Here is a 19,210-nt window from a genome sequence, read left to right as displayed (position 1 = left end):
AAAATATAAAAAGAGTTTAATTAAAATTACGAAGTCCCATATTGGTTTTAAGTAAAAAGGATTACATGAAAGCCTTTTATAAAACTATAGAGCTAAAGAAATAATAATCACACATTTTCGGCCTTTTGGCTAAGATCAAGTGTAATACTAAATTTTTTTGGGTCAGCTTTTTGGCTAACCTTTCTTGGTCTTTTGGCTAAGATAAAGTGTAGTACTATTTTCTCGGCCTTTGTGCAAAAAGTTTCGGTATTTATTTATCAATTGATGTAAATTTTATAAAACTCCAAATTATCTAATAAAATTCAAATTAACAAAATATAAAAAAGTTTAATTCACAAAAAAGAGCTCTCACTAATTATTATATCTCATGATATAAATTCTATAAAACTCAAAATTACCTAATAAAATTAAAATTAATTCAAATTAACAAAATAAGTATTTATTTATTAATTGATATAAATTCTATAAAACTCAAAATTACCCGATAAAATTAAATTAATTCAAATTAGCAAAATATAAAAAGAGTTTAATTCAAATTACGAAGTCCTATATTGGTTTTAAGTAAAAAGGATTATATGAAAGCCTTTTATAAAACTATAGAGCTAAAGAAATAATAATCACACATTCTCGGCCTTTTGGCTAAGATCAAGTGTAGTACTAAATTTTTTTGGGTCAGCCTTTTGGCTAACCTTTCTTGGTCTTTTGGCTAAGATCAAGTGTAGTACTATTTTCTTGGCCTTTGTGCAAAGAGTTTCAGTATTTCTTTATTAATTGATATAAATTTTATAAAACTCAAAATTACCTAATAAAATTCAAATTAAGAAAATATAAAAAAGTTTAATTCACAAAAAGGAGCTCTCACTAATTATTATATCCCATGATATAAATTCTATAAAACTCTAAATTACCTAATAAAATTAAAATTAATTCAAATTAACAAAATAAGTATTTATTTATTAATTGATATAAATTCTATAAAACTCAAAATTACCTAATAAAATTAAAATTAATTCAAATTAAAAAAATATAAAAAGAGTTTAATTCAAATTACAAAGTCCCACATTGGTTTTAAGTAAAAATGATTACATGAAAGCCTCTTATAAAAGTATAGAGCTAAAGAAATAATAATCACACCTTCTCGGCCTTTTGGCTAAGATCAAGTGTAGTATTAAATTTTTTTGGGTCGACCTTTTGGTTAACTTTTCTTGGTCTTTTGGCTAAGATCAAGTGTAATAGTACTTTAGCAGCCTTTGTGTAAAGAGTTTCAGTATTTATATTTATTTATTAATTGATATAAATTCTATAAAACTCAAAATTAATATAAAAGAGTTTAATTGACAATAAAATGTTCTCATTAATTATTATATCCCACGATAAAAATTCTATAAAACTCAAAATTACCTAGTAAAATTAAAATTAATTCAAATTAACAACATATAAAAAATAGTTTAATTGAAATTACAAAGTCTCACATTGGTTTTAAGTAAAAAGGATTACACGAAAACTTCTTATAAAACTATAGAACTAAAGAAATAATTATCACACTTTCTCGGCCTTTTGACTAAGATCAAGTGTAGTACTAAATTTTGTAGTATACTACTACTTACACAAAATATAATAAATTCTCATTAATTAATATATCCCACGATTGCAGCAGGAAGGGATTCAAAACAAAAACAAAAACCAAAACCAAATGGACCAAATAATTCTTTCCACACTTGAGAACAAAAATATTTAAACTAACTACCATATTTGATCTGAACATTTCGGAATAGCTTTAGCTTTTATCATGATTTTCTTAATAAAATAAAATAAAATTAGACACAGATATATTTAAAGAAAATTAAACAATTGCAATAAAACTCTATCACAAATTACCTATTTTTTTTTAAAACTCTACCACAAATTAGCTTTTATTATGAGTTTTTCATAAAATGAAATCTAATTAGACAAATATTATGAATATAGAAAATTATTTATTATTTAATATAAAAAGAGATTTTCAAAGAGTTTTTATAAAACTCTAACACAACTTACCTATTTATCTATTTATTATGAGTTTTTTAATAAATTAATCTAATTAGACTAGAATTATTAAAATAAAAAATATTTATTAATTGATATAAAATGAGTTTTTAAAAGAGTTTATATTAAACTCTAACACAAATTACCTATTTATTTATTTATTATAAGATATTTATTAATTGATATAAAGAGAGAAATTCAGAGGGGCATAAACTCAGAATTATAGAAGCTCCATCAAAGAGTTTTAATATTTATTTATTTATATATAATATACAGAATATAGAAGCTCTGCCAAATAATTTCAATCTTTATTTATTTATTTATATAAACAAATTTTATTAAACGTGTAAGGAGTTTCAGTATTTCAGTATTTATTTATTTAGATAAAAAATATTTATTAAATGATATGAAAAGAGTTTTTATATATAAAAAAACTATATAAAACTCTAAAATCTACCTAATAAAATTAAAATTAACCTATTTATCTATTTATTATTATGAATTTTTTAATTAAAGAAAATGTAAAGTTTCAGTATTTATTTATTTATATAAAAAATATTTATTAAATGTGCAAAGAGTTTCAGTATTTATTTATTTATATAAAAAATATTTATTAAATGATATGAAAAGAGTTTTCATAAAAAAAAACTCTATAAAACTCTAAAATCTACATAAGAAAATTCAAATTAATCTTTTTATCTATTTATTATTATGAATTTTTTAATAAAAGAAAATCTAATTTTCAGAGTAAAATACAAAAGCTCTGCCTATATGTTTATTATTAAAAAATTCATAATAATAAAAGAAAATCTAAAGTGTTTCAGTATTTATTAATTTATATAAATAAAATATTTATTAATTGATAAAAAAAGAGTGTTTTTCAATATTATTATTAAATGTGCAAAGAGTTTCAGTATTTGAGTATTTATTTATATTAAAAAATATTTATTAATTGATATGAAAAGAGTTTTTATAAAATAAAAAAAAACTCTATCAAACTCTAAAATCTATCTAATAAAATTTAAATTAACCTATTTATCTATTTATTATTATGAATTTTTTAATAATAAAAAATCTAATTAGACAATAATTATAAATTTAAAAAATATTTATTAATTGATATAGAAAATAAAATAATTTTTTTTCTAAAACTCTACCACAAATTAACTTTTATTATAAGTTTCTTAATAAAATTAAATCTAATTAGACAATGATATATTTAAAGAAAATAAAATAATTTCTATAAAACTCTATCACAAATTACATATTTTATTTTCAATAAAACTCTATCACACTAGACAGAGATATAATATTTAAAGAGTTTCCATAAAATTTTAACACTAATTACCTATTTATATATTTATTAAAAGTTTTTAATAAAAGGAATTCTAATTAGACAAGTATTATTAATATAAAAAATTATTTATTAATTGATCTAAAAAGAGGTTTTAAAAGAGTTTCTATAAAATTCTAACACAAATTACCTATTTATATATTTATTAAAAGTTTTTAATAAAAGGAAATCTAATTAGACAAGTATTATTAATATAAAAAATTATTTATTAATTGATTTAAAAAGAGGTTTTAAAAGAGTTTCTATAAAACTCTAACACAAATTACCTATTTATCTATTTATTATGAGTTTTTTAATAAAAAGAAATCTAATTAGACAAGAATTATTAATATAAAAATATTTATTAATTGACATAAAAACAATTTTTAAAAGAGTTTCTATTAAACTCTAACACAAATTACCTATTTATTTATTTATTATAAGTTTTTCTATAAAAGAAAATTTAATTAGACTAGAAAAACTCTACCACAAATTACCTATTTATTTATTTATTTTGAGTTTTTTTTAATAAAAGGAAATCTAATTAGGTAACTATTATTAATATAAAAAATTATTTATTAATTGATATAAAAGAGGTTTTAAAAGAGTTTATATAAAACTCTAACACAAATTACGTATTTATTTATTTATTGAAATCTAATTAGACAAGAATTATTAATATGTAAAAAATATTTTTTAATTGACATAAAAAGAGTTTTTAAAAGAGTTTCTATAAAATTCTAAGACATATTTCCTATTTATCTATTTATTATGAGTTTTTTTTTAATAAAAGTAAATATAATTAAAAAAAATAAAATAATTTTTATAAAATCTACCCTAAATTGACTGTTTTATTTCTATAAATTTCTATCACATTATTTACAAAAATATTCAACACGTGCATCGCACGTGCCTTTTCCTAGTATATATATATGTGTGTGTGTGTGTGTGGGGTAGTATAGCAACGCTATACAGTTGGGGCACACTGAAATTTAAATAATTAATGTATATATTGAGTAATTTTGTAAGTAATAAATGCATATATGGTAGAGGAATGCTAATTGCAGTCGCGCAAGCGACTGCCCATTCACAGTCACCAGTTATGATATGTTAGTTTTGAATGTATTAATTAGTTTGAGATTCTATTTTTATGGGACTCTACTAACATTATTTTTTAGACAAAAATACTCTTTTAAATTATCTAATCTTTCTTCTTTTTTCCTCTTTTAATCGAGTATGTGTGGTTAGTTATGTGATAGGATAATTCATTCACAAGAGATGGATGGATTTGGAAAAAAAATAAAAGGAAGAAGAAAAAAATAAAGAGCAAGAAAAAAATCCGAAAAGAATAAAAAGAAAGGTAAAAAAAATGGATTATATATTTCTTCCTTTTTGTTTTTTCCTATATATATATATATATGTTTCTTTTTGTTTTTATTTTTAATTTTTACAACTATCCTTGTATAAATGGATTTTAAAAAAAAAGGAAATAAAAGAAAAGGAAATAATTCCTTCACCAAAAAAGAAATATATACGTGTATAAAACTAATTTTGTATATATATATATTTTAAATCTTAGAATTTATTTCGTTCTTTTTCAGATTTTTTTTTTTTTGCATCCATTCATATCACATTAGTTATTATTATTATTATTATTATACACATACGCACACATCCCTATATAAATCGATTAAAAGAGGAGATAAGAAGAAAGACATAATTTAAAAGGGTATTTTTGTCTAAAAAGTAATGTTAGTAGAGTCCATAAAAATAGAAACTTAAAGTAATTAATGCATTCAAAACTAACCAATCCTAACTCGCGACTGTGAATGGGAAGTCGCGACTGCAATTAGCATTCCTCTATATGGTAATATAGGTGTCTATATCATTGAGACTCTAATAAATGAACAGTGATTGGGAACTCAAAATATAAAATACAAAAAGTCTCCGAATCTAATGTGGCTGGCCACATCATATACTTTAAAAAATAGAAAGAGTTTCCCGCGGTAGTATAACTGAAAAGAAAAAAAATAAAAAGAAAAAAAAACAAAAGATTGCTTGCATCCTCTTTCCTCACAAACCGGGAAATTAAAAGGTCTCCACAATTAGCGTGGAAGAGAGTTCTGTCATCGATCGCTCCAAATCCTAATTTTATGTGCAAATCTTTAATTATGTTTTTTAATCTGGTAAATTGTATGTTATTTGTTGGGTTTCAGATATCTTTTTTCTTTTCCAATATGATCATCGGTCAGAATTGCATATTAAACAAAGGTGATTGATTAGGCAACAAGGGGATGTAGCTTCTATTCCAAGGCTAGGTTCCTTAGTCACAAAACAACTGGAAAGACGAAATGGGTCACACCCAATAAAAGCACTAGAAACATTACCTAAGTCCTAAACACAAAATTCAAAACTTCAGAAAGAGTTACTTCTTGACTAATTGTTAATTGTTAATAGAGTATAATTTAGTTACGGAGGTTTTGACTTATTGTTGGTTGTTTTGGATTTTGAGTTTGTGAGGAAAGAGGGAGAAGGCTTTTTTCTTTTTCTTTTTTTATTTGTAATTTTTTCTTTTCTGTTATATTGCCTAAGGCAATTATTATTATTATTATTTTTTAATTATTTAACGTTGACTAGTCACATCAGATTCGAAAACTTTTAGTATTTTATAAAAATTTAACTATATAAAATATATTCGTATGAAAAATTGAATTTGTGAATTTTGTAGTAATCCGCATACAAGTTTTCTTTGAACGAATTGTGATACAAGTTTTCTTTGAACGAATTGTGTGACTTGAGGTTGGCCTTTCTCATTATTTCTCATTATTCAACATGTCACGCATTGCAAATTCTTCGTAACAGAGGAAGCCATCACTGTCACAAATCTGTTTCAAGTGAACAAGGATTGGAGAGGAAGGGATGGAAGAGTGACGCCATTAGAGAAGAAAAGTGGGTTTGCTTCGTCTCATTAGGGTTGTTCATTTTCTTATTGAGAGAGAGAGAAATCGTGTTTTTGAGTCGTTTTGAACATACACTCGATTGATTTTCATCTCCAATTTCAAATTTTCAAGGACAAAAAATGCTAACCCCAGAAATCTCCACCAAAAAATACAGGTCTATCTCTATCTCTGTCTCTATCTCTGTCTCTATATATATATCTTATGTAATCAATAATGTCCTCAAACAGTGTTGTATAGGTCTTTTGGATGGTCTAACAACACGACAATCTGATACAAGGAATTGGCGGCGAATATCACTGTCCGCGATGTTAAAGAAGGTTGGTAACTGTCATTAATGTATGTATTCACTCCATAATTTTTTCAAGTCTTCGCATACAACTTCAATAAATGCTAAATCAAAAGAGTTGTCATCTAAGTGAGAAACAGATTGAAAAAGTAGTTTGATTCTAAGAAACTTAAAATAAAATAATCCTGAAACTAAAATATTATAAAGATAAGAATAAATAGAATTGCTTAACCCTAATTTGCAAAATTTCTTAATTTAATTTATCTTTTCCCCGCGGGTCATATACGTTCTAACTCTTGGGTCGTGACTTGGTCGTTGACTTGCACCCTTGGGTCGTGACTTGGTCGTTGTATGCAAGTCAACGGCCACCAAAGATTCGAAGAAATTACACCATTCATAGGTGGTGTTATTATTCAAAAGAAATGATTGATTGTTATACTCAATGTCTTCTGTCAAAAAAAAAAAAATAGTACTCTCTTGGGTTATAAACAATTCCTTGGGGGAAGTGTTGAGTATCAATTAAGAGGGGGAAAAAAAAACAAAAAAATTTGTTATAGTCAATGTCATGCATACAATATATACTTCATGAGTCAGACTCCTGGAAATAAAGGAACAAAAAAAAAAAAGAAAAAAAGCAGAGAGTAAGATTAGTCTGCAAAAACAGTGAGGCCAGTATTCTCTGTCATCCCACCGATCAAGTCAAGTGATTCGAACCATAATTATACATACACCAAGATTATTCTGCATAATGATATACATAACCAAGAGACCATGTAATAATCTCTCCACAATATCTTCTCCTGTGGAAAGGGAGGAAGAGAGTGTGTGGGTTTACCACAATTCTTATGGGAAGCATGAGTGAATCATCAAAGAATTATGGCTTTATCATATTTCTTTCTTTTTATTCTATGTTTTCCATGTTAACAATAACCTCCGATGCAGTAGAGTTGGACACTATAACTACAACTCAATCTCTTTCAGATGGGCAAACCATGGTCACTCTAGACAGAACATTTGAACTCGGATTTTTCACCCCCTTAGGTAGTACTTCCAGGAATCGATATTTGGGAATATGGTACAAGAAAATATTTCATGGGACTGTGGTATGGGTTGCCAACAGAGATACTCCACTTACTGATACCTCAGGAGGAGGTGTCTTAAAGCTCACAGACGGAGGAATTCTCATGCTTGTCAATACTACAAACACCATCTTCTGGTCTTCTTCAAATTCATCCTTAAATAACAACACACTGAATTCAGCTCCAGTTGCACAGCTTTTGGATTCGGGTAATCTTGTTGTCAAAGATGCAAATGATAATAATTTCCTGTGGCAGAGTTTTGATTATCCTGGAGACACTTTGTTGCCGGGCATGAAGCTTGGAAAGAACCTAGTAACTGGAATCGATAGGCGTCTATGGTCATGGAAGTCCAGTGATGACCCTTCTAAAGGTGAGTATTCTTATGGATTTGATCTTCGTGGATTTCCACAAATAGTCCTCCTGAAAGGTTCGGTTGAGCAATACCGTAATGGACCATGGAATGGTATCAGCTTTAGTGGCACGATGGGTTTAAAATTAAACAGCATCTACACATACCGTTTTGTTTTTAATCAGCAGGAGGTGTTTTATGATTTTGAGCTTATTAATAGCTCAGTTTTCTCACGGCGGGTTTTGAATCAAAATGGAATTACACAGCGCTTGACATGGAATTATAAAATACAGGATTGGACAGTCTACATGAATACACCATCAGATAACTGCAATTTTTATGGGCTGTGTCATGCCTATGGTATCTGCAGCGTTGCTAACTCCCCCAAATGTGGGTGTCTTGATAAATTTATGCCAAGGTACCCAAAAGATTGGGGTACAGCAGATTGGTCAGGTGGGTGTGTTCGAAGAACGGCCTTGGATTGCCACAATGGATCATCAAATGGATTTCTCAAGTATTCCGGTGTTAAATTGCCTGACATACGGTATTCTTGGTTTAATAGGAACATGAACGTCAAGGAATGCGAGACAGTATGCTTGAAAAACTGTTGTATGGCTTATGCAAATATAGATGTAACAGCAGGAGGAAGTGGCTGCTTGCTCTGGTTTCAAGACCTGATTGATATTAGGGACGTCACTGAATTTGGACAAGATATTTACATAAGAATGGCTTTCTCTGAGTTAGGTATGTATGATATATATATATATATATCCCCAAACATGAGTAGCTTTTACATTCTTTTGTGGAAATAAAAAGAAAGTTGCCATCCTTTCAACAACTTTGCAAGCAGAGTTGTAGAAAGGAGGCATAAATAAAGAGGCATTGAGAAGCACTCACAAATTTTTCTTGCACTTCTTACAGTACTTAGTTATGGATTATCTTATTAGATCTGTGTCTCAGAATGGCAGCCTCAGAATTAGGTATTAACTTACTCCTCAGCGAACTACATTATTGAAAACTGTGAGTAATGGATTTAGTTTTTATGTTTACACCTTTTCTTCTCTTCCAATTCAGTTACGGTGATGGCATTAAGCCTCTCTACCACCATTAAGTCTGCAAAACCACCTAGTTGCTTCCCTCATCAATCAGTGCCATAAAAATTGCTCAGTTTTGGTTCAAGGAGATGGGAATTTTCCATAATGTATTCAGGGGAAAAAAAAAAAAAAGATTTCCATATTGCTGAAACTTGAAGGAAATTGAAATTGACATTTTTTTTATGTTGGTGAGTCCTAAACCAAAAAAAGAAAAGAAAATAATATTAAGTTATTTAAGATTAGTGCAGAAAAATGATATCAAGTTATTTAGGATTAGTCCAATTGCAGCAAATTTGCTGTAATTACTCTTCCTAAAATGCATGCTTCATGATCGTGCCTTAAGGTGAATTACACCGGTGAAAGAAAGAGTCTCCTAAAGACGATCATTTACAGAAAAAGTGTCTTCTTTTACTGCTGCTTCAGTTCATTGTTTTCCTGCCTTAAATTGTAGCTCATTTAAACTATGGTAAATTTTGACTGTGCAGAGACACATGGCAGCTCCAATGTAAAGCGACGAGTGAGGATTATAGTCATTCCTATATTACTTACAGCAGTGGTACTCCTAGGTCTATTGCTGCTCTTGCATTTCTTGAGGAGGAGGAAGCTGAAGAGAGGAGGTAACATATCTTAAAGACTCATATTACTTTTCTTTCCTGGTTAGCAAATAAATCTTCGAATTCTTACCAAGGCGAATCCAACCCCATTTTTTAGTTAGATTCGAAGTTTCTATTTTATGCCTTTCTCATGTCTTGCATGAAGGTCAAGATTTTTAATTTTTATTTCCTTTGCCACTTTATCTTGGTGTTATTCTGTATCTCCTCATGTTAATTGAGCCACTTTAGCTTTTACAAAAAGGGCAGGTTGTTAAAACCTGATGGCTCATGTGCAGTGAAGTGTACCAAAATTAGGCTTTCTGAATGCTATTAATTTCTGATTTTCATTTTCCTTGTTCTTAGTGAAACAAATTGATAAAGTCATTCAATCAAAGTGATTTATTTTTATTTTTGCAAATAATCCACTAAAATGGACCTATCAGATTTTGGGTCTTAATCATAATCCTCTTTTAGGCTTACATGACTTTTTCTGGCTGATGATAGTGAGAGTTGTTTGTCAAGAAGGGTGTGTATTTGCCTGCTCTGAGAACATCAATTGTCACCATAAGGGTCTTATAACCAATAAACTAGTAGTTAACCTAGCTGCCTAGAAATTTACCATTAGGAACTGATATAGTTTTTGCACTAGGAGTGACAGCAATACCGCCATAGATGACATTTACTGAAGTGATTAAAGAGACAAATAAATACTGCCAAAAATACATCTAGGGTGTCATTACTAAAGTTTAAGACTATTTCACTTTCTTTTCTGTTGATAAAACAATGGACACCAGCTGGACATCTCAACTCTTATTCTACCCACTGATGTTGCTTACCAATTTCTTTTTCTTTCTTGTTAAACAAATAATTATCATGATGCCACTGTACTTAAGAGTGCCATACCATACCAATCTGGAAAGAGAGTAAGCATGATCCACTAGGAAGCAAAATTTTAGAGATTTTAATTTGAGGTCTTATTGAATGGTTTATCCTACTTCTGGATTCGTGCCATATTGCAATACATGTTAGTTCAAGGAATATGTAAAACTTGTTTTTATTCATATGAAGTTCATTTTCTACTCTGCAGGACCAATTAGACTCAATCAAGATAGAGATTACGCCAATGAAAACGAGAGGAGAGATATAGAGTTGCCATCAGTTGACTTTGAGACGATAGCAAATGCCATAAATAACTTTTGAATTTACAATAAGCTTGGAGAGGGTGGCTTTGGACCTGTCTACAAGGTAAAGATCAATATTTATATAAAACTATGCAGCATCTAGGAAAAATAATTCTGCTACCAACTCTGTTATGGTACCATCTCTATGCACCAAACCCCAGTATTTGCATACATAGTTTTCAGTCACTAATATTCTCTGAAATATTCTCAGCTTTAAAATCTTCATTCTGAATGCTTACCAATATTAATCAGTGCTATTCTTTTCAAAGATTATCAATCTAATCTTTTCCCAGTGAAGGACTGTGTTTGCCTCTTTGAATGGTAATGATCGACGAGTCGATTACAATTATAAATCAACCCATTTTGCAATAGCATAAATCATTGTAAAATAGGGCTATTGGTCGGGTAGGTCGAACCACTGGGACTGCGCTAATCTATGGCAACCTAAGTGTCTAGAGTCTTTTTAGAATGATATGGGGTGTTCATAGAGGATAATGGTTCCAAGCCGTCCAGTTCTTTCCCTGAGTGCTCCAGATGTGGTCGACGTCCAAAGGGACTTACGCAGCGGCACCGTTTGAAGAAGAAGATATATTTTGCCCCTCTTTTTGAAAAAGATGGACAAGAAAGGAGAAGCAAAAGTGGGTGCCGTGTCTACAGAATAATGTTGGTACAGTTAAGTCCATCTCTTCGCATGGACCTTCTCCTCTTGAACCTTTTTTTTATTTTTCTTCTCATCCTTGTGGGGAGACACGAAGGAGCTAGGGGTGGAAAAGGGCGTGTTGTCTACTGTTTCTAAACTTTTGTCCCCTGGCCTTTGAGGAGAATCCTGAACCGGATTGCGTGGAACGGTATGGTGGAGGTAGTGCTAAAGGGTTGGGTTCCTCTCGATTGTGTGACATTTGTTGTGAGGGAGTTACTGTTTGTGTGGGGCGAGATGTAAAGATTAAGCTCAATGATTCTACAACCAATGTTCTATTGAATGAGTTGCGGGATCATTTGGCCTCGAAGGGTTTGCAATGTGATGCTAGAGATTCTGGGTCTGATGAAGAGGTTGTGACTCTGTTGGCTTGCTGTTCCCTTTCCTTTTCTAATGTTTGGGAGGGAGATGTAGCTTCCTCCTTTGTTGGGGAGTTGGGTTTGGTCCAGTGGGAGGGGGATGAGGTAGATGTTAATGTGTTTGTCCCTTTGGCTATTGTTCGACCGGAGGATAAGAATGGAAAGGATTTTGTTATAGTTGAGGGAAATGATTGTTTGGAGGGGGAGTGGTTGAGAGAGGTGGGTTCTCTTTTGGGTGTATCTTTTGAAGGTAGGATGGATGAGGTGATGAGGTTATTCCATGACGTCCTTGGTGTTCAGCTTTCGGATAGGGTGGGAAGAAAGGGTGGTTCTCATGCTGGGATAGGGAAGAGGGAGATGCAGAGCCCCTCTGATTTTGTAACTTATGAGAGGAGGAATAGGGGTCTTGGGAGAGGGACAGTGGAAGGAGGAGTGGGATTACTATTTTATCTATTTCCTTATGAAGCTATGAATTCTTTCATGAAATGTTCGGGGTCTCAATGACTAGGTTTGAAGAAGAGTTGTGAAGTCGGTGATTCGTAAAGAGGAGATGTCATGTGGTTTGCCTTCAAGAAACCAAAATTGCAACGATAACGAACTTGATTATGGGAAACTTGAGGGGGTGGGGGGTGGATTGCTTTGGATGTGGTTGGTACTTCAGGTGGCATTCTGATTATGTGGGACAATCGTTAGGTCTCTTTGGAGGACTCTCAGGTGGGGTTTTTCTGCCTCCTGCGTTCTTTCTTTGTTGGAGGATGGTTTTTGCTTAGTTTGTTGGGGAGTTGGGTTTGGTCCAGTGGGAGGGGGATGAGGTAGATGTTAATATGTTTGTCCCTTTGGCTATTGTTCGACCGGAGGATAAGAATGGAAGCAATTTTGTTATAGTTGAGGGAAATGATTGTTTGGAGGGGGAGTGGTTGAGAGAGGTGGGTTCTCTTTTGGGTGTACCTTTTGAAGGTAGGATGGATGAGGTGATGAGGTTATTCCATGACATCCTTGGTGTTCAGCTTTTGGATAGGGTGGGAAGAAAGGGTGGTTCTCATGCTGGGATAGGGAAGAGGGAGATGCAGAGCCCCTCTGATTTTGTAACTTATGAGAGGAGGAATAGGGGTCTTGGGAGAGGGACAGTGGAAGGAGGAGTGGGATTACTATTTTATCTATTTCCTTATGAAGCTATGAATTCTTTCATGAAATGTCCGGGGTCTCAATGACTAGGTTTGAAGAAGAGTTCTGAAGTCGGTGATTCGTAAAGAGGAGATGTCATGTGGTTTGCCTTCAAGAAACCAAAATTGCAACGATAACGAACTTGATTATGGGAAACTTGAGGGGGTGGGGGGTGGATTACTTTGGATGTGGTTGGTACTTCAGGTGGCATTCTGATTATGTGGGACAATCGTTAGGTCTCTTTGGAGGACTCTCAGGTGGGGTTTTTCTGCCTCCTGCGTTCTTTCTTTATTGGAGGATGGTTTTTGCTTAGTTTTTTCTAGGGTTTATGGTCCTACATAGGATAGTGTGCGACATTTGTTTTGGTAAGAGTTAGGAGAGGTTTGAAAGAGTGGTCATTGCCTTAGTGTATTGGAGGGGATTTCAATGTTGTTCGTTCTCCTTTTGAGAGGTGGACGGGGGGTAGATGGATGTTTGGCATGGAGTCTTTCTCGGAGATCATTGGTGAGGCTAAGTTGTTTGATTTGCCTTTGGTGGGTGGTCCTTTTACTTGGTCTAGTGGTCGCTCTCCTTCTACCCTCTCTCATCTTAACAGGTTCCTTGTGTCAAGTGATTGGGATGAGAAGTTTTTCAATGTTGTTCAAGCCACTTTGGTTTACCCTATTTTTGATCATGTCCCGTTGATGTTGGATTATGATGGTTTGCGTAGTAGAAGATCCCCTTTCTGATTTGAGAATATGTGGCTTCGGGCTGAGGGGTTTGATCTTGGTGGTCGGGGTATGGAGTGGTTGGCACCCCAAGTCATTCTTTTGCAAGTAATCTGCGTCTTTTGAAGAATGATATCAAAGTTTGAAACAAAGAGGTCTTCGGTAATCTCGTTTGGAGGAAAAATTGAGTTTTTTCAAAGATTGCTGAGATTGATCGAATGGAGGGTCAGGGCATTTTGGCGGAATCCCTGAGACTTAGGAGGGTAGAGTGTCAGGCGTAGTTTGCTGAGATTACTGTCATAGAGTAGATTTCGTGGAGGCAAGAGTCTAGAGCCATGTGGCTTAAGGAGGGCGACAATAACACTAAGTTTTTTCATAGACTTGCCAATGCTCATAGAAGGGGCAATCACATTGGGAGGATCCGGGTGGATAGGGAGATGTTTTGTGATGAGCGCTGAAAAGTACGTATTTAAACCCCTTAAGCTTAGGCATTCTAGTACCTTTATCTATCTTACTTTACCGTTTTAGATTGATTTCGTATTATTTCCTTTTTCAGGCACTTATCCCAAAAATAAGCTAACTCAGCCAAATAAGAGCTTAATTAAAGCAATTTTGGGATTAAACAAAGAAAGGAACAAAGTGGAGAAAGAAGGAAGCAAATGAAGCCAAAGGTGGTAAGCAGCAAAGTTCGATCGATCCAATTTTAAGGTTCGATCGATCTCACAATGATCGATCTCAGCACTTCAAGATAGATCCAAGCCTAGACCCAAAAGCATAAAGTCTAAAAGTTTGATCGATCCAACACCATCCTTCGATCGATCGAACACTTTTGTCCTTATTCAAATGATTGATCCTATCCACAGCTGCACCACCCACTAACCACTTTTGTCCTTTTCCCATAAATATCCCCCCTAAATATCTCGGATTTGTCTTTTTCCAAAAAGCTCAGTTAGTTGGATCAATCCAGCCTAAGTTCGATCGATCTCACTTACTTTCGATCGATCCAAGTTCAAGTTTCGATCGATCAAACTTCCTCCAGTGCGAAAAAGTTAAAATTCCATCTCATTGAAAGTTGTCATTTATCTAATCATTAGGGAATATTGTGTACACGACCCCAGCTCATTTTGGGTGTCATTTTGACCTACCTATATAAGGATAAGGATTATTTTTTACAAAGGGGAGCCAACATTATTTTTATATCATCTCTTAGAGTGCAAGCTTAGAGGAGCAGGAGGCTAGAGACACCATATAAGACTCTTCATCAACAAGGAGCAGATTTCAACCATGGAATTAGCCCTTGAGGGTTGGAGCATCATCACCATGAGTGGCTAGACATCCTCTTGGGGCTAGAGTTAGCCCCAAGCATGCTTTTTATATCTTAATCTTGTGTATTATTAAGGGATTAGTGTTGTAATTGATGTTTTGTCACTTTGATTTATATAGATCTTGTTTATTCAATGATTTATGTGGTTTAATTCTTCCACTTGATCATTTCATTTTATCCATATGTCTATGTATGCTAGAATAGGTATTCATGTGCTTGTCTCTAGATTTTGTATTATTGATGCATGTCTATGTGTATTGATGCTATAGTTTGGAGATTGTCAAAACATAGTGCTTAAAGGAATGCTTTTGTGATTCTCTTGATGGTTCATGCTTGTGCCTTGATGGATTGTGCCTCTCCCCTAGTTTATTTTCATGCTAGTAGTGTAGATGTAGTGTAGTTGTAGTGTAATGTTAAATGGGAGGACAATCTATGCTTGTTGTTTGATGATCCAAGCTTTTGAATGCAATTAGCATATGTCTCTATCCTTGTGTTGTATTTGGATTGTGAGCTTAATGAAAGGATTAATGACTTGTTTTGATTTATTGTGCCCTTTACATGTTGTTTAGACAATATATGCTTCATTGTTTAGATATATTGTGCCTTTCACATGATGTTTAGACAATACATGCTTAACTAGTCATCCTTGCTTATTGAATCAACCAAACACACACACACCAATATTGCAACATACCATTTGCCCTCATTAATCACTTGCCAATGATATAGAAATGCATTGCTTGGTGGTGATCTCTAAACCCCAAGATCTCTCTCTCTCTCTTACTTACTCTTAATTGCATTTTTTTGCTATCACTTAGTTTAATTTAGTTACTCTTTAATTAACCAACCAACCAATTGTTTGATCATTCGACCTACAAGCCCTAATTATGATTCCACGACATTGCTCGATCCTCATAATCCTTTGGGATGATCCCTACTCACTCTTGCTACTTTAGTAGTAGTGTTGGTAGTGGTTTTTATAAATTTAAACTTGACCCAAAAGGCTTTTCTTGAACCGCACATTCACTACTTTATTTTGGCGTGTATGAACGGCAAAAACTCTCGTCAAAATTTTGGAGCCATTGCTGGGGATTAATTGATTAGATTTGGCAATGTCGGATTTGTGGAATTGATTAGGATTAGTACTCTTTTGATCGTGTCTTTACTTTATTTCTATTTTTCTTTTTGGTTACTTATTGTGTTGTTCTTACTTAACTAGGTGCATTATTGGAGAGGAAATAAGCAAAGGAGCAATCAAGCATTCAAGCAAGCAAAGAAAGTAAAACGATAAAAATTCTAAAATTGCTAAGCTAAGCTTTAAATTTGGAGTTGAAGTGCTAAAGGACCTTTGTGAGACTTTCTTTACTCAATCCCTTAGTTAAATCGTCGGCCCGCGTGGAGGCTTATTTTTTATTGTCTTGCATCATTGTTGTTAAAGCATGGGAGTATGAATTAAATGTTTGTGGAAGAAGTCTAATTGCATTGTTGTAAAGGCATAGTGTTGGTCATTCTTTGTGTTTGTTGTGTTTTGCATTGTGCATGAATGGACGTCGTTCATTGAGACCAACTCTTATCCCTCTTGATTTGCATCTTGAATCTATCGTTAGAAATCCTAGGGGAAGAGGAAGTTCAAATAGAGCCAATCTTTCAATGGATGACCATAATGATAATCATGTTGAGGACATTGGTCACATAGACCAACAAGGTATCCTTCATCCCAATGTGCACAATGAGAACATACAAGTACCGTTAGGCATGCCTAGGCCATTCATTCACCAACCACCACAACAATAAGGCCAAGTTCCATATGGAATGCCAAGGACAATGTATGCTCCACAACCTCCCATCAACAATCAAGGAATTCAAAACCAAGGTGTTCATGTTGCACCTCAAGTAGCTAATCCACCTCTTGCTTTAAGAGACCATTATGTGCCTAATGAGTATAATGCACCTACATGCATCCAATTGCCTCCATTTAGAGCACATCATTATGAAATTAAGCCACAAACCATTCAAATGCTTCTTAACTATCATGGACTTCCAAGTGAAGAACCTTACAAGCATTTGGATGAGTTTCTTGAAATATGTTCCACCGTAAAATATACGGACATGCCGGAAGAGGTTTTAAGACTCAAACTTTTTCCATTCACCTTAAAAGACAAGGCAAAGTATTGGTTTAACAATCTTAGGCCTTTTTCAATCACTTCTTGGGCAGAAATGCAACAAGAATTCTTGAAGAAGTACTATCTAGTTTCTAAGACCAATGCTATGAGAACCTCAATTCGAGAATTGTCACATGGGGATGGAGAAACGTTTCATGAGGCATGAGAACGCTTCAATGAATTGCTTAGGAAGTGTCCACATCATGACATGCCCAAATGGCAATTAGTTCAATACTTCTTTGAGAGCTTATCAGATAACTATAAGGGTATGGTTGATGCTTCCATGGGTGGCTCATACATCAATAGGCATGAGGATGACGTGTGGCGTCTCTATGAGAGCATGAGTGAAAATTCTTTGCATAGAACATTATCATCCAAGAATGGTAGAAATTCATAAGGTAGGAAGAGTGTTAGCTTACATCAAGTCGACCATTCAAATGAAATAGCTGCCGAAATGAAGTCTTTATCTCAAAGGTTTGATCAATTTTTGATTAACCAAAACTCGGCGAACCAAGTATCTTCCTTCCCTAACCATTCTCATCGTGCATCACATGAAACATATATGACTTGTTATAGTGTTCTTCATTCCACTTCTCATTGTCTTTACGGACAAGTGCAAAGTGAACCTAATGAACAAATCAATACGGCTTTTGTGAACCAAGGGAACAATCCTTATGGTACTCATTATAATCCAAGTTGGAGGACTCATCCGAATTTCTCTTGAAAAAACCAAGGAGAGGGCTCAAACCCTTCCCAAGGCGGTTTTCAAGGGAAGTACATTTCACCTCCACTTCAAAACCAAGGATCCCAAGGTTATAGACCCTATCAATCACAAAGGAATCAATTTGCTAATTCTTATTTTCCCAACCAATCTTATTCCCAAGGTAATACTAGAAGTCCCGCATTTGAAGAGAAAGTTTTGAATGCTTTGGGCACTTTAGAGGCTAACACTCAATTACTTTATTCTCACTCTCAATCGATTGCGAAGCTAGAAACCCAAGTAGGCAAATAGCAAGCACTCTCAATGCGAGAGAGAATGGAAAGATGCCTATAAATGCCCTACCTAAGCAATAATGTGTTGTGGAAACCCATTCCTCTTCGGAAGGCCACACCATTGAACATGTTAATGCGATGACTACCTTGCGGAGTGGTAGGATTGTGGACAATCAAGTTAGAATGTCCAATGAAGAGAGTGAACTGGTGCAACCTCAAGTTGTCTCCCGTCCTGTTTCACATCCCATTCCTCCTTCATTGCATATACATGACCTTGTAAATGAAAAAGTTTTAAAAGATGTGTTTGAAAAAGAAGTTTTGAGAAATGATGTTGAAAAGGTTTTATTGAAAAATGATTTGAAAACTTCTTGTATTGAAGTGAGTTCAAAAGAAAATTTTGAAAAAGTGTTTGAACTAAAGGTTCCATTTCCGGATGCCTTAAAAGGATCCATTTCAAAAGACAAGCAAAAGGCAAAAACCAATGAAATCATGGAAATGTTTAGGCAAGTGAAAGTTAATCTTCCACTATTGGATGCAATCAAGCAAATTCCGGCTTATGCTAAATTCTTGAAAGACTTGTGCACCCCAAAGCGGAAGAACAAGAGCCAAGCACCAAGAAAAGTGGTTTTGACCGAGCAAGTAAGCTCAATTTTGCAACATAACACTCTTCCAAAGTTTAAGGACCCCGGTTCACCCACTACATCATGCATTATTGGTGATCATATCATTAATCGGGCGCTTCTTGACTTAGGAGCAAGTGTTAACCTTCTTCCATACTCGGTTTATGTCAAATTGGGCTTAGGTGAATTGAAACCGACGTCGGTAGTTTTGTAACTTACCGATCGATCCATTAAGAAGCCTAGGGGTATAATTGAGGATGGTTTGATAAAGATTGACAAATTCT

General features: G+C 33.3%; 3 pseudogenes; all 3 read left to right on the top strand.

Moving 5' to 3' along the window:
- The first annotated feature begins 619 nt into the window (after window positions 1–619).
- On the top strand, window positions 620–777 carry LOC132310538 (U2 spliceosomal RNA; annotated as a pseudogene).
- A 353-nt stretch (window positions 778–1,130) lies between these two features.
- Window positions 1,131–1,193, top strand: LOC132310541 (U2 spliceosomal RNA; annotated as a pseudogene).
- A 5,750-nt stretch (window positions 1,194–6,943) lies between these two features.
- LOC132307764 (G-type lectin S-receptor-like serine/threonine-protein kinase At4g27290) overlaps window positions 6,944–19,210 on the top strand; it is a 50,131-nt pseudogene continuing 37,864 nt past the window's right edge.

This window comes from Cornus florida, unplaced genomic scaffold (genome assembly GCF_030987335.1).
Source record: "Cornus florida cultivar Cherokee Brave unplaced genomic scaffold, ASM3098733v1 CherokeeBrave_3.0.0_Hap2_Chr05, whole genome shotgun sequence".
Taxonomy (NCBI): domain Eukaryota; kingdom Viridiplantae; phylum Streptophyta; class Magnoliopsida; order Cornales; family Cornaceae; genus Cornus; species Cornus florida.
This window is presented reverse-complemented; position numbering and strand designations above follow the sequence as displayed.